Raw genomic sequence first — 13,458 nt, 5'->3', positions numbered from 1 at the left:
TTGCAGGTTAAACACAAAAGAATACTCTTTACTTTCATAACAGACTCCGTTCCTACTTTTCCTGAACGACGTGTGCGTCAGTTTGGTTTTCTTATGATTAAAAACATAGTCAGAGCAATTATTTCTCTAAATACACACACAGAGCACGTGCACAAAGACTGTGATGAACCAGCACACACACACACACAGCGCAAGCACAAAGACTGATGAACCAGCACACACACACAGCGTAAGCACAAAGACTGATGAACCAGCACACACACACACACACAGCGCAAGCACAAAGACTGATGAACCAGCACACACACACACACAGCACAAGCACAAAGACTGTGATGAACCAGCACACATACACACACACAGTGCAAGCACAAAAACTGTGATGAACCAACACACACACACACACTGCAAGCACAAAAACTGTGATGAACCAGCACACACACACAGTGCAAGCACAAAGACTGTGATGAAGCAGCACACACACACAGTGCAAGCACAAAGACTGTGATGAACCAGCAGACACACATATGCCCACATCTAAAAAAAAAAAACAGTTTAAAGGTCCCATCATTGCTCCCCTTGCACTACTGGAAACAAAAAAATCCTCACCACGTCTGAGGATTTATCTTTAAAGTTGGAAACTTTTTTTTAAATGTGAAATCTCACAATTTTAAATCGTTCAGCGAACTTTGTTTTTTGAAACACCACACAGATGAAAACAAAATACCCCTGCGTAAGGGCTCCCAGCCAAAAGCTGATGGTCTGTGTGCTCTGCTTTAAAGGCGTTCGTGAACACCTCAACTCTACAATAATTATTCACATGTGGTTATCCCTTCAAAGGCTACTATCACACACTCTAAAGACAACTACTAAAGCAGAGGTCTGAACAATTACTCTAAACAGCATCACACTCCTAGAGGTAGAGGAATTAAATGGAGATTTTCCTGCTTCTATTCCCTAACCCCATCTCTAATTCCAAAGGCCTCATCCTCTTCCACAGTTCTGTGAGGCCGGCTCGGTCATGGTGGACATACAGTACATTTATCCCGTCGGGCATCAAAATGGGCCCTTCAAGTCTCCTGTAAGGCCACCTTGAATGGATTTCGTATCAGCTGCTAAACCTCTCTAAACATATGCTTCACGAAGCACCTGAGCTAAGAGGAATGTTCCACCCTGAATGGCTGCTCCATCATGAAAGAAAGTGCTCTTTCTCCTCCTCTCTTAAAAAAATCAAACTATACGAAATAAAACTGCAACTGTGGAAAAAGTACAATATTCTGTGGCAGTAAAAGACCGATTACCCAGTGAGGGTAGTGAGGGTATGTGCAATGACTAAGTCTGCAGAGTTTGCAGGGGAGTGCTCGCCACAGGCTACTGGAAAAGGAGCAGAAAATTTCCGGAACTTCCCCCGTATTCGGGAAGATGGATGAAAGGGTTCTAAGTAACATAAAACAACAATCTTTATCCTTTTTTTTTTTTTTTTTTGGTATTGAACTATGAAACAGCCTGTAAGTACAATTGATGACACAAATAATTATTTAAAATATTTCTAATAATTTCACATCGTTGGATGAGTTGTTGTGCATGAATTGTTGTGCATGAAAAGATGGTAAAATATAACAAGTCCAAAACACAGGGCTTGACCTTAAGATACTATTTATAATACAATGCAAAACAGGAATTTTACTTTTGTTTTGTATCTCATCAGTAACTTTTACTGTATAAATAAATAAATAGACACAGCTCATCCTAGGATTTAGAAATTTTCAGTTGTCAGAACAAACACAGAGAAAGTAGCTGTGACAGAGTCTTACTTGTTAGATTCCACAAAGAATATCTTTAATTTAAAAACAGAATGTCAACAGGGTTGATTGAAATAAAGAGAAATAAATTAATGCTAAATAATTACTAAGGAAGTTTTGTTTATGGAAATGAATTATTCAGTGTTTTACAAAGCAAATTCAAACAGCAGCTGTTTTGCTGACATTAAGCTAAAAAGAGCTTTCTCAAAATGTACAAACTTTAAAACTAGATAATCATCATATTTTTCTTATGTCCAACAGAAATAAGTTTACTTTTTAAGTCTTCCGGTTTTGGTATAAAACACTGCATGGTTCCAACGGTAATTAACCAACCATAGAAAGCGTCTCAGCAGTACGTTTTTCACAGGAGGTATCTGTCACATTCTAGTTAACCGCATATATATGAATAATTCCTGGCCTGTTAAGTCTTATAACAGCTGGCGGGGGGGGTAGTAATTCAGATTTCTAACAATCTGTTCCCAACCCTCGACTTGGTCCTAGATTTTATTCAGATTTTGAAATTAATCCTATGCCTGCCTTTTAATTTCACTGCAGTTCCATCTCTATCTCCTAACTACTTACTCCCATATACCAGGAAAGAAATCTTCCTCCTTCAAAAAGAAATTAACTCAAACTTCTAAAACACACTTGAGAGAAACGGTACACGTTACAAATTAAGTTTACTTTTACTAAATAATGTATTCCTATTTCTTGTAAAAGGAAATCCCAGTGGCGTAGTGGTTAAGAGTTTGGTTGCTAACCGGAAGGTCAGCAGTTCGAATCCACCAGGTGCTCCTGGGAAATCCTATGGGGCAGTTCTACCCTGTCCTATAGGGTTGCTATGAGTCCGAATCTACTTGACAGCAATGGGTTTGGGTTTTTTGTTGTTGTTGTTGTTATTTCTTATAAAAACCAGTTTCACAAAGCAGCTAATAAATATTAAAAAAAAAAAAATTAGGCATTTGAAAACCAAAATGTTACAAGTAGCCTCAAAGATCAATCTGAAATTAAACACTCCCAAACAGTAACGTAAGACAAAAGGAAAGCCAGGTTCTATTTATATAGAATTTTTAAAGGAGTATCATGAAAATTTAGGGGATTGTAAAGAGCATTTGTTTTTAAAAACGAAACAGAATAGGAAACAGAGTGTATTGGCGTATCTATATAAATACACACACACACAAATGCACAGTACACATAGCCAGGCCAAAAAGCCACTGCCGTCAAGTTGATACAGGTGGTTTTATTTTAAAATGTATTTCTCACTGTGTGGGTCAGGCGAGAAAGAGTTTGTAAACCACTGGCCAAGTGCACGCTAATTCTTATCCTCAACAGTAGAAGAAAGCAGCTCGACATATTCTTAATTCATTCTTTTATCAAATATTTATTGAGCATCTCCATATACTAAGCCCTTTTCTAGGCATTTGGGATCTGTGAATAACACAAACCAAGGAAGAAACAGACTAGCAACGTAATATTGTGTAGCATGTTAGAATGTGGGAAGAGTTCTGGGGGAAATAAAAAAGAAGAAAGAGGTAAAGGGGGATTGTGAGAGCAGTGGGTTGTATTTTTAAGCAGGGTGGTCCAGGTAGGCTCCTCTAGAAGACTTTTGGGGAAAAACTTAAAAGAAGAAATCACTGACATCGTTTGTCAACCTGCTGACGCTGCTGCTGCTGCTGCTGTTGTGTGCCGTCAAGTTGATTCCGTCTTCAGTCTTTACCTTCATTATATTTGCATCTTCAAATTAAATCCTGTCTGGTTCCCAAAGGAGTAACTTTGGGACTTTTACCTTGGCATTCCTATCTCCGCTTTCTCTTTAGCAGTGGAGGGAGTGGCCACCTGTGCTGGTTTTAAGACTCCATTCCTAGAACTTTAGCCTTTTCTACAGTTATTCTGCCTTTATGTCCATTTTCCTTATGTTTTTTTGATATGTCATGCATAGACATTAGACACTCGTGTTTGAATTATGCTATCATCAGGCAGAAGGAGCCTTGGTGGCGCAGTGGTTAAGAGCTCAGCTGCTAACTGAAAGATCAATGGTTCGAACCCACCAGCCACTCCACAGAATAAACATGTCTGACAGTCTGCTTCCGTAAAGGTCACAACCTTGGAAACCCTGTGGGGCAGTTCTACTCTGTCCTATAGGTTCACTATGAGTCAGATCAACTCGACTGCACGGGTTTTTTTTTTTCTGGCTTTTAAGTAATAAGGGAATATGAGTATCATCTAGATGACAAACCTCGAAGTAACCACATTAGCATAGGCTAAGAACCTAAGTTTTCTATTTTATCCAAGTCAATGAACACAAACATATTTCCTAAAGAGAAGATGGGGAAAATAAGACTAAAGGACCTCAGGTTAAAATGATTTCTTTTTTAATTCATAAGAATGGAGAAATGAGCAAATTTGCTATTTTAGGTGTCAGTGTTTTATGTTGACTTTAACTTATCTTTCAGTTTCCATTGGCTTTTTAACTTAATATTAAGGCACCTTACTTTTTATTTATGATACACAAGCAGCTCACTACTTAACTTCTGGTACTCACTAATGTCCGTACAGCTACACCACTGCGCCATCTTATTCTGTGAAATTGTATGAAAAATTCCCCCAAATCCTTTTAACATCAAAATGGTTACTAGAAGTTTATTTGCCCTATATTGTAGAAGAGAGGAATTGATTTCATGTGGCAAAAAGGAGCTACCACCCCCAAATTTGGGTATTAAACTATGAAATTTACAACTTTAGAGAGCTCATCTGTAAGAAAATAAAGTTTTTTGCATATTAAGGAAAAGCAAAGGATTTATTTTGCACATGTAATAACTGAGTAAGGTTCCCAAGATTGCAGTGTCAGTCATACAAATTTCTGAGAAGAGTTCATTTATTCAATTGTTCCACAGCTGGCATTTACACGCACCATTAATGGGCATACATCAAGTTACAGGAAACACGAAGATTCTGCTACAGTAATTTCTACATGACCAGACATTAATATTTTTAAAGGTCTTTTTTAAAAAAAATCACTAATTCCACATTTCAGTCAATTAAAATGGTTTCTCCAAAAAATACCAATTATTCGCTTCCCTTATTTGATATCCATATGGTACAAATTCAGAATCTAAAAGGCCTTTGGGAAGAAAATTAACTCAGATTTTATAAGAAGAAATCACTTTTCATATTAAAGAATGCTTTTCAAAGATGATGTGTTCTGTTTTCAAACCTACTTTTAATGCCTTATAATGAAAACTTAAGACACAAAGCAAATTTGTGTTAAAAGCTGCAGATTTCTTCCTGGCTACTCTCATGTCTATCTACCTCAAACCTACGTGTTCAGGTTCACTGGCCGGAAGATTCTTGCCAACCACTTGAAATCAAGGTCTTGGCATCACCGTTCTTTTCTCTAATCTTCTCTTCAATCACTAAGTCCTGCTAATGTTTCCACTGAAATGCTTCCCATTCTCACTGCCACTTCACTAAAACAGGCCCTCACCTGTTGTCCTGGAGTCAATTCTGGCTCATAGCGACCCTTTAGAACAGAGCAGAACTGCCCCACAAGGTTTTCAAGGAGTGGCTGGTTGATTCGAACTGGTGACCTTTTGATCAGCAGCCGAGCTCTTAACCACTGTGCCACCAGTGCTCACCTATTTGTAGCTTAATCAAAGGGAAACTCTGCCCTTTCTTGAATGTCACCTGCTCCAACCAGCCTATGTCCGTAGCCAGAACAACCATGATTTTTCTCTCTTATGTTGCCAGAGACAAGAAGAAGAAAACACAACTGGATGAGACAAAAAAAACGATGCAGAAAGTAATGGAACTACCGCCGTATCTCCCTCGCCACAAAGTTACTTACTTAGCCTTATCCAATTCAGTGTTTCTTTCAGAGACTAAGTAGGAAATCACTAAAGGCACGATTAGTATATACAGATATAACACAGGATAGGACTGACTTGACATTCAAAATAATCTCAATAATATGGAAAACCAGAGCAATTTTTTTAAAAGATAAAAGTTCTCAGAAATAAATGCAAATTCCTACTTTGAAAGTTAAAAAAAAATAATAGATTGACAAATTTTAGAAGGACAGATGATAAACACTATGTGATTCAACACTATGATGAAACCTGACAGAAAACATAAACCAATCTTAGTATCAGTGTCTCAATTACAATTGTAAGGGGCTCACAGTACATGTGTGTTCATCTCTGGGATCACATTTTCACATGAATCTGGAAAACTGAGCATGTCCCCATAGAAAGGTGATTGGGGGCTGAGAAATCCGAAAACCACTATATATAGAAACACCATATTATATATTAACCACATCTTGGAAGTCTACCCAGGGTATATATGGGAGAATAGAAAATATTTTAATTGAGCCAAAGAAGAAGGACCAAGAAATGGACTAAGAGCTATGATTGAGTAAAGCGGTCAAATCCTGGAAGACCTTAAATGTAAGAGTTTAGATTTGATCCTACAGGCAGTGAGAAACAATATGAACCGAGCCGTAAACTTCAAAAAGCTTTACCTAGCAACCACATTGAGGGTAAAGTTAGGAGGAAGGAAAAGAAATTTTCTAGATAGGGAAAGCTAGTCTAACATGTTAATAATATAATCCAGGCAAGAGATATTGAGGAGGATAGAGCTAGATAAAAACTGCAGAATACTGGGAGTTCACAGATGCTTTCTTCCCCCAAAATTAGTAAGATAAACAAAAGAAGTTTTTTTCAAAGGCAAAAAATTGGCTATCTGCCACCATACAAGAAAAGAAGTATAATGTCCCACCATAAACTTCAAAAAGTAGCAGCCAGGAATAAAAACGTTCCGGCAAGGCTTAGCAAGGCATGGCTCCTCACCCCAAATCCACCCCTAGAACTCAGTAAGGAAAGAAAATACATTGAGAAATCCTGAGACTTCCCATTACAAACGCGCTTCTCATTCTCGAGAGAAGCACGTCATAAATAGGGAGTCTAACACCCTTAGAATAAAAACCCCTACCCACCTTCACGGATGTCTAAGCAGAGGTTCGAAAAACCACCAGAGCATGCCATTTTTCACGGCTCTGCGCTTAAAAGAGAGGATAGCCCAAAGGTAACCCCACAGGAAAAGAAGATACATTCCTTAAGGGTATTTAACAAAACTACTGCTATGGCCAGTTTGCGCCCTTCTCTGCCTCCCTCCAGACTCCAAGAGAGCACACAGAACACCTGAGCCCTCAACCTGTAGTTCACGGGGAAGATAACCTATGAGAAAAAGGTGGCAGGAGCTTTATGGAGAATTCACGCACTATTTTTCAGAGAAACAACAAAGCAACTCTGCAAACAAGCCCAAAAGAAAGTAAGAATCTTCTCAACTGTCACACTGCATAAAAACTTAGAACATAAATTCAAAGCCAGACTTCAGGCATAAGGCGATAAAACACAGTAAGATGAAAGAGGAGATAAAGAAGTAAATTGAAGACCAAACAAATTCCTAACAGGGCTAATAAACATATTAGAAATATAAAAGGAATGGAATAGACACAGCTGAAATTCCAATGATAAATTTTATGAAAATACTCAAGTTAATCATGGTAAATACAGAGGAAAATGGGGGGGGGAGAAAAGGTTAATGCAAACTGAGAAAAACCAAGGTTTAACAAGCAACTACTTTTTTTTTTTTTTTACTATGGTAGAAACTGTCAAAACTGGCCCCCAATAAGCCCAGCCTAATATCCACACTCTTGAAGGTAAGCTGAACTGACTGATTTACTTCTAACCAAACATACGGCAATGCTGATGAGATGTCGCCTTCATGATGAGGTTACTACAGACTGTGACTATTGTCTTTTTAGCAAGCACTCTTTATTGCTTCCTTGGCTTGCACACTTTGATGAAGCAAACTACCATGTGGAAGAGGCTCGTCACGTGGTAAGGAACTGAGGTGGCCACCAGTTAACAGGAAGGAAGGAAGGAAGGAAAGCTGTCAGTTCAAAAGCCCACAGGAAAACAAATGCTGCCAATAACCACTGAGTGAGCTTGGAGGCAGATCCTTCCCTAGTTGACCCTACGGCTAAGACTGCAGATCCTGGGCTGACTCCTTATAGCGGTCTTCCGAGAGACCGGGAAGCAGAAGACCCAGCTAAGCCAGGACTGGATTCCCGCCTACAGAAACAGAAATAATAAATGTACTGAATCAGAATCTACATTTTAAAAAGATCCCCAGGTGATTCCAGGGGATCTTGTTAAAACATAGGTTCTGATTCCGTGTATCTGGGGTGGAAATGCAAAATCTCAGCAGTGGGTCTAAAAGAACCAGTCGAAAACCCTGTCAGAAAGAATTGGTAGAAAACAATGAACACTCAGGATGTACGCTAACTAAGCTACCAAATTCAAGGATAAAGAAAGAATTTTTCTAGTATTCAAGCAGAACGGAATGCGGGTGGGGAGTGGGGATGAAAATCAGGCTGGCCTCAGGATTCCCATAGCAACATTCAGTGTCATGAATGCTATGGTAACTTATACAAAGTTCTAGAGAAAGAAAATATGACCTGAGAATATTATACTCCGCCTATATGTCATTTATGTATATGAATAAGCAGTCATTTTCAAACCTGAAATATCTCAAAGATTCTAGAACCCAAAGACCCTTATTAAATATTAACTTATTTGACAATGAAATCTATCCAATCAAGCAATGGGTCAAAACAAACAAATAAGAAAGGGGAAGATGTGATGAGCAGTGAATATCTGGTTACAGAAGAGAATACAGAGTATTGTAAGTTTTGGCAACGTCAAACTACAACTTAAAAAAACTGAGACCTAAGAGAGTGACCTGTTACTGTTAATTCTGACTCTTAGCAACCCTAAAGGACAGAATAGAATTGCCCATAGGTTTCCAAGGAGCGGCGGTGGACTCGAACTGCCAACCTTTTGGTTAGCAGCTAAGCTCTTAACCACAGAACCACCAGGGCTCCTGAGAGAGGAGGGGGAAGTATAATTGTTCTCTCAAAGCGGGAATCAATCAATATTGTCCAAAATCAAGATATGAAGTTAAAAAAAAAAAAAAACCATAATGGCTCAAATTTATTAATGGCTTTCATAATATTTGTTATGATTTGAGGCAAGTTTAGAAGTAGCACACCTTTTATCAAGAAAGTTATCTGAATCTCAGCAAATCTTTTAGTTCCATTTGGTTTCTTTTTCTTCTGCTAAATTAAACTTAAATAGTGTGCATTATATGATCTCTTTTGTATGTTCATAAACAGATATCTGGACTTGTAAATAGTGGAATTTGGGGTGATTTTTTTTGGAGTGGTTTCACCTTTTCCATATTCCTTTCATTATATAAATTTAGTATCATTTAAATTAAAAGAATGATTTTTCTTTTAAACGAATGAAATGCACAGGGGTAGGTATAAATAATGAGAGCCTGAATTGGGGTAGAGGTGTTGAAAATGCAAAGTCTCACATATTATTGGAAAAGATTCCTACAGTAGGACTAGTAAAACACAATGGCTCCATCTAATGCTAGGTTTCTAAGATCACAGAATTTTCCCTAAGTAAAAATCTTTGCTACACGCAAATCCCCGTCCACTACTTATCAGTTCTGGACTTCTCTGCCTGGCTTTCAGTGAGCACAGAAATATCATCCGAAACTATAACTAAACAGTGTTACGTAGTTAAAGTAATCTCCTTACTGTTTTATAAATATTAGTGCTACATTCAACTTTCATGCCACAATTCCTGTTTTGAATATTCTTTAAATAGACTGGTTGTTTAAATGTTGCCAGTTCATAGACTACTCGTCCCCCATTTATAAGGTAAACAAACGATCTAAAGCTATCCATCTAAATCCACCCCAGCTAAAGTCTACGGAGTGTACAAAATCCTAGAACTCTGAAAGACTTAACCACCATGCTCTTTCTGAATTTCTACAGCATCAGTCTTCCTTTATAAAAATTAGCCCCAAATTAATACTGCTCTGTGAATCGTTAGTCTTAATTTGAAAACTTTAAAAAAAAAAAAAAACCTCAAAGAACATAAAAATGTATCAAGTTAAGTATGTTACGATAAAAAACCACTCACCAAAAAATTGAAAAGAATGATATAAATAAATCTGATTTGAAATAGTCTTAAACCTTTGATTTGGTTCTCCCAACCAAATATTTCATAGTAGATATTTTAAAAAGATAAGATTATACGTTTGGATAGACTGCTAACAGTTTACAAAGTATTTTAATACTCGCTTTCTCATTTACTTCCAAGAATTTTCTTACAATTACCCCAAAAGAACTGTGACCATATTAAAAAACTCGAAACTATAAAAATTAAAATTATAAAAAATAACTATTATAATCAGTAAGAAACAATTTACGAAACTTCATGGATTTATCCTATAAGCATACGTATTCACCACAATCCTCTTTAACGACGAACTAGACTTGCCAGTAAGCCGCCTAAGCTTCTCCTTTTGTTTCTTCCCTAACCGTGATTAAAATGTTTATACCCTTGTTTCAGTACTGCAACACACATACGGAATGTGGCGCTCACAGTTCTGGATTTCCATCTTAATAGTAACTATAAAAATAACCTAAATTTTTTTTTTAATTTTACTCAATTGTACTTCAGATGGAGGTTTACAGAACTAGTTTCTCATTACAGTTAGTACATATATTGTTTTATGACACTGGTTAACAACCCCACAACACGTCAACATTCTCCCTAAAATTATTTTTTATTGGCTCTTGGAGTAGGACCCCAAATCTTCTAAATAAACATGAAACACTTACTATCACACTCCCAGTAACGGGGAGGGGCAGGGGTAGGTCAACACTATACAGGCGGATAAGTTTTAACTATACTCCGAAGAACAGCATTTTCATACTTTTCCACCACAAGATGGAGATAAAGTAGATGTGCTTACATATTTCAGAAAGACAGAACTTCTATTAAACATTTAAAATCACTTAGTTTCTAATCAGAACATATCCTGATATTCAAGCTAAACAGAAAGGCAAAACCATCTTAGCGGTAATCAGTTATAGTTTCAAATATTCCAAAATATTCTTTTAATAAAAGATGCTATAAAGACATACGATGTTCTCATGTTTCAGTTCATTTTACACAGGGAAATATCAGAATTGAGATTTTTTTAAAACATACTGAAGAAGATGATTCATATAGCTATAGCCACGCTCTCCAATGGAGCTTTCTGCAACGATGGATATGATCGATATCTGTGCTGTCCAATGATAGCCACAAGCCACACTGGGCTACTGAGCATTTGAAAGGTAACTAGTGCACCAAGACACTGATTTTTTTAATTTTATTTATTTTTAACAAATTTAGATATAACGTTAAATAGCCATTAAGGCTAGTGGCCACAGTACTGAACAGCACAGACCCATACCAATTTATAAATTACAGGTTATAGCCAATTAATTTAATATTTTATATATGTCAAATTCAATGGGGTTTCAGCTATTAAAATAATCAATAAAATCTTCCCTGTAAAAATAAAATAATTACAAATTAATTAGAAAAAAAATCATTAATAACTGAGATTTTCCCGTAAGCATGAGGAAAAAATGGTAAAGCTCAATGGAACTACAGAGGTGAAGAAAACACTGTAACGTTTAAAGGAGTGAAGTCTTACAGCATCCTTCAAAGAGAATAAAAGAGCGTGTATTTGCACATACACACAAATCTTCTAAAAGTATTTCAATAACCATAGAATTGGACTTAAATATTCAAAGCATTTAAATATCTGCATACAAAATAAGCTCTGTATTTTCCATTTTTGCAAATCGAAGTTTAGTTGTCTTTTTAAATAACGAAAAACATTGCTCCCTCTTACCAAAACAGCGGAAGTCTAACTCTGCGATTACAAAGAACAGCACTTTGCACCTGGAACAGATTCCAACAAGAATCAACTGGATCTCAAGCTATGCAGAACCAAAAAAATCAAACCCACTGCCGCTGAGCTGATTCCGACTTATAGTGGCCCTGTATGACAGGGTAGAACTGACCCAGAGGCTGTAATCTACACAAACACCAATCTTTCAGGTAGCAGCCAAGCACTGAACCGCTGTACCAACAGGGCAAAGTGCAACACAACTCAGGCTAGAGAGCCAGCAGTAAATCTGTTTCAAACTGGGAGAACTGCTCTCACGGATCCAGGCAGAGGTGCCAGTTAAAGGTGCTGAAGCTGAAATGGCCAAGTTACATGATGATCATTACATCCTGAAAGCACTTCACTAGGGTCTGTTGGGTTTGGCCAGAGAAGTGGAGGCAGGTGACCCAGAAGTGCTACAGGTGACAATGAGAAGACGAAAGGGTGTTAAAAAGGAATCTGGGCATTGGCCACCAAATAATTCTTGAAAATGTGTTGATGGTTGTGTTGGACATGTTCTCACTTGCAATAAATTATCGAATTTATAACAAATGCAGGCCGTCCTTGGGTTGCAAATAAGATCTGTTCCTGTCTTTAAATCAGATTTGTAGGTAGGTCGTAACAGGTGCTAGTGATTCTCATCCAGCCTTACTTTAGTGCAAGGAAAGGCTCGGAGCTTTTTCAGAGATTTAAAAGCTGCGCTTCCAGCAAGTGAAGGTGATTGTGAAGAATTTGTTCCAAGTAGGGGTTGGTTTGGTCGTTTCAAACTGAGGGCAAATTTACGCAACATTCAAGGGCAGGTGTGAGTTGTCCCTGAGTTGGATCTTTGTAACCCGGGGACTGCTTAGAGTGAAAACCAGCTTGCTGCTGACTTGCAGTCACACTCTACCATAAAATGTAACAGAGAGCTCTGCTCTTCAGCAGACACAGCCCTCCCCCGGAAGATCTCTCCAAATTATTTCTCCATGTGCTGTGTTAAAATTGAACCCCTAGAGGGCCACTGAGCTTCAATTTTTTACTTCATAATATACTTCAGCTCCTAACCAGTTTGTAGGTACCATGACCTATTTCCTTATACCTTATAACTTTTCCTTAAAAACAAAAGGGAAACGGAAAGAAGAAAACTGAGACTTCCCTCTACTAATGAAAAATACCATTATGAAAAAAATATATATCGTTATGGAGTACTTTTTTTAAGAGCGATAATTCAAAGATAAAGAATATGGTACAAACATATTCCTAAATAACACACACCATAAATGAATATTTGAATATTATCACTCTCAGTAGGAGCTGTTTAACAAGAAAGACATACTTAACAAGTCCATTTAATACACATGCTTTGCATAACTTTACATTCATTAAATGGCATATAAAAATCTACAGGAAAAGAAGGTGAAGAATCAAATCTCAATAGTAATTAACCCTATATTACAACCCAGTACAGGGAAACCAATGTTCCTTCAAGGTCAAAAATGTCGAGAGGTTTCCTAACTGCCTATTTAAGCTCATTCTACTTCATGAGGTAGAACTATAGATGTTCAAATAGGCCCATACAAAAATACTGAGGTAGCAAAAACAGAGCTAGCGTATCAATGTGAAAGAGTGCTAGTTAGTATAGCCACCAACGGATACAACTTCAGACTCAGCCTTTTTTCAGTAAAACTCAGGAACTGGGTACATATAAGGCTCAAATGTATACGCCAACAGGGTAACATAAGAGAATGAGACAAGAATTTACATCAACAGTATATACGATAAAAATAATAACTTGATAAAAAAAGTTCTG

The 13,458-nt window shown here is 37.4% G+C and overlaps 1 protein-coding gene across 13 annotated transcripts in view; it reads right to left on the bottom strand.

Annotated features, from left to right (window-relative positions):
• The window catches only part of CMC1 (C-X9-C motif containing 1), a 102,160-nt gene that overhangs the window by 47,894 nt on the left and 40,808 nt on the right, over window positions 1–13,458 (bottom strand). The window lies entirely within an intron of this gene.

The sequence above is a fragment of the Loxodonta africana genome, chromosome 27, assembly GCF_030014295.1.
Source record: "Loxodonta africana isolate mLoxAfr1 chromosome 27, mLoxAfr1.hap2, whole genome shotgun sequence".
NCBI lineage: Eukaryota > Metazoa > Chordata > Mammalia > Proboscidea > Elephantidae > Loxodonta > Loxodonta africana.
The sequence above is the reverse complement of the archived record's forward strand: the minus strand, read 5'-3'. Positions and strand labels throughout refer to the sequence as shown.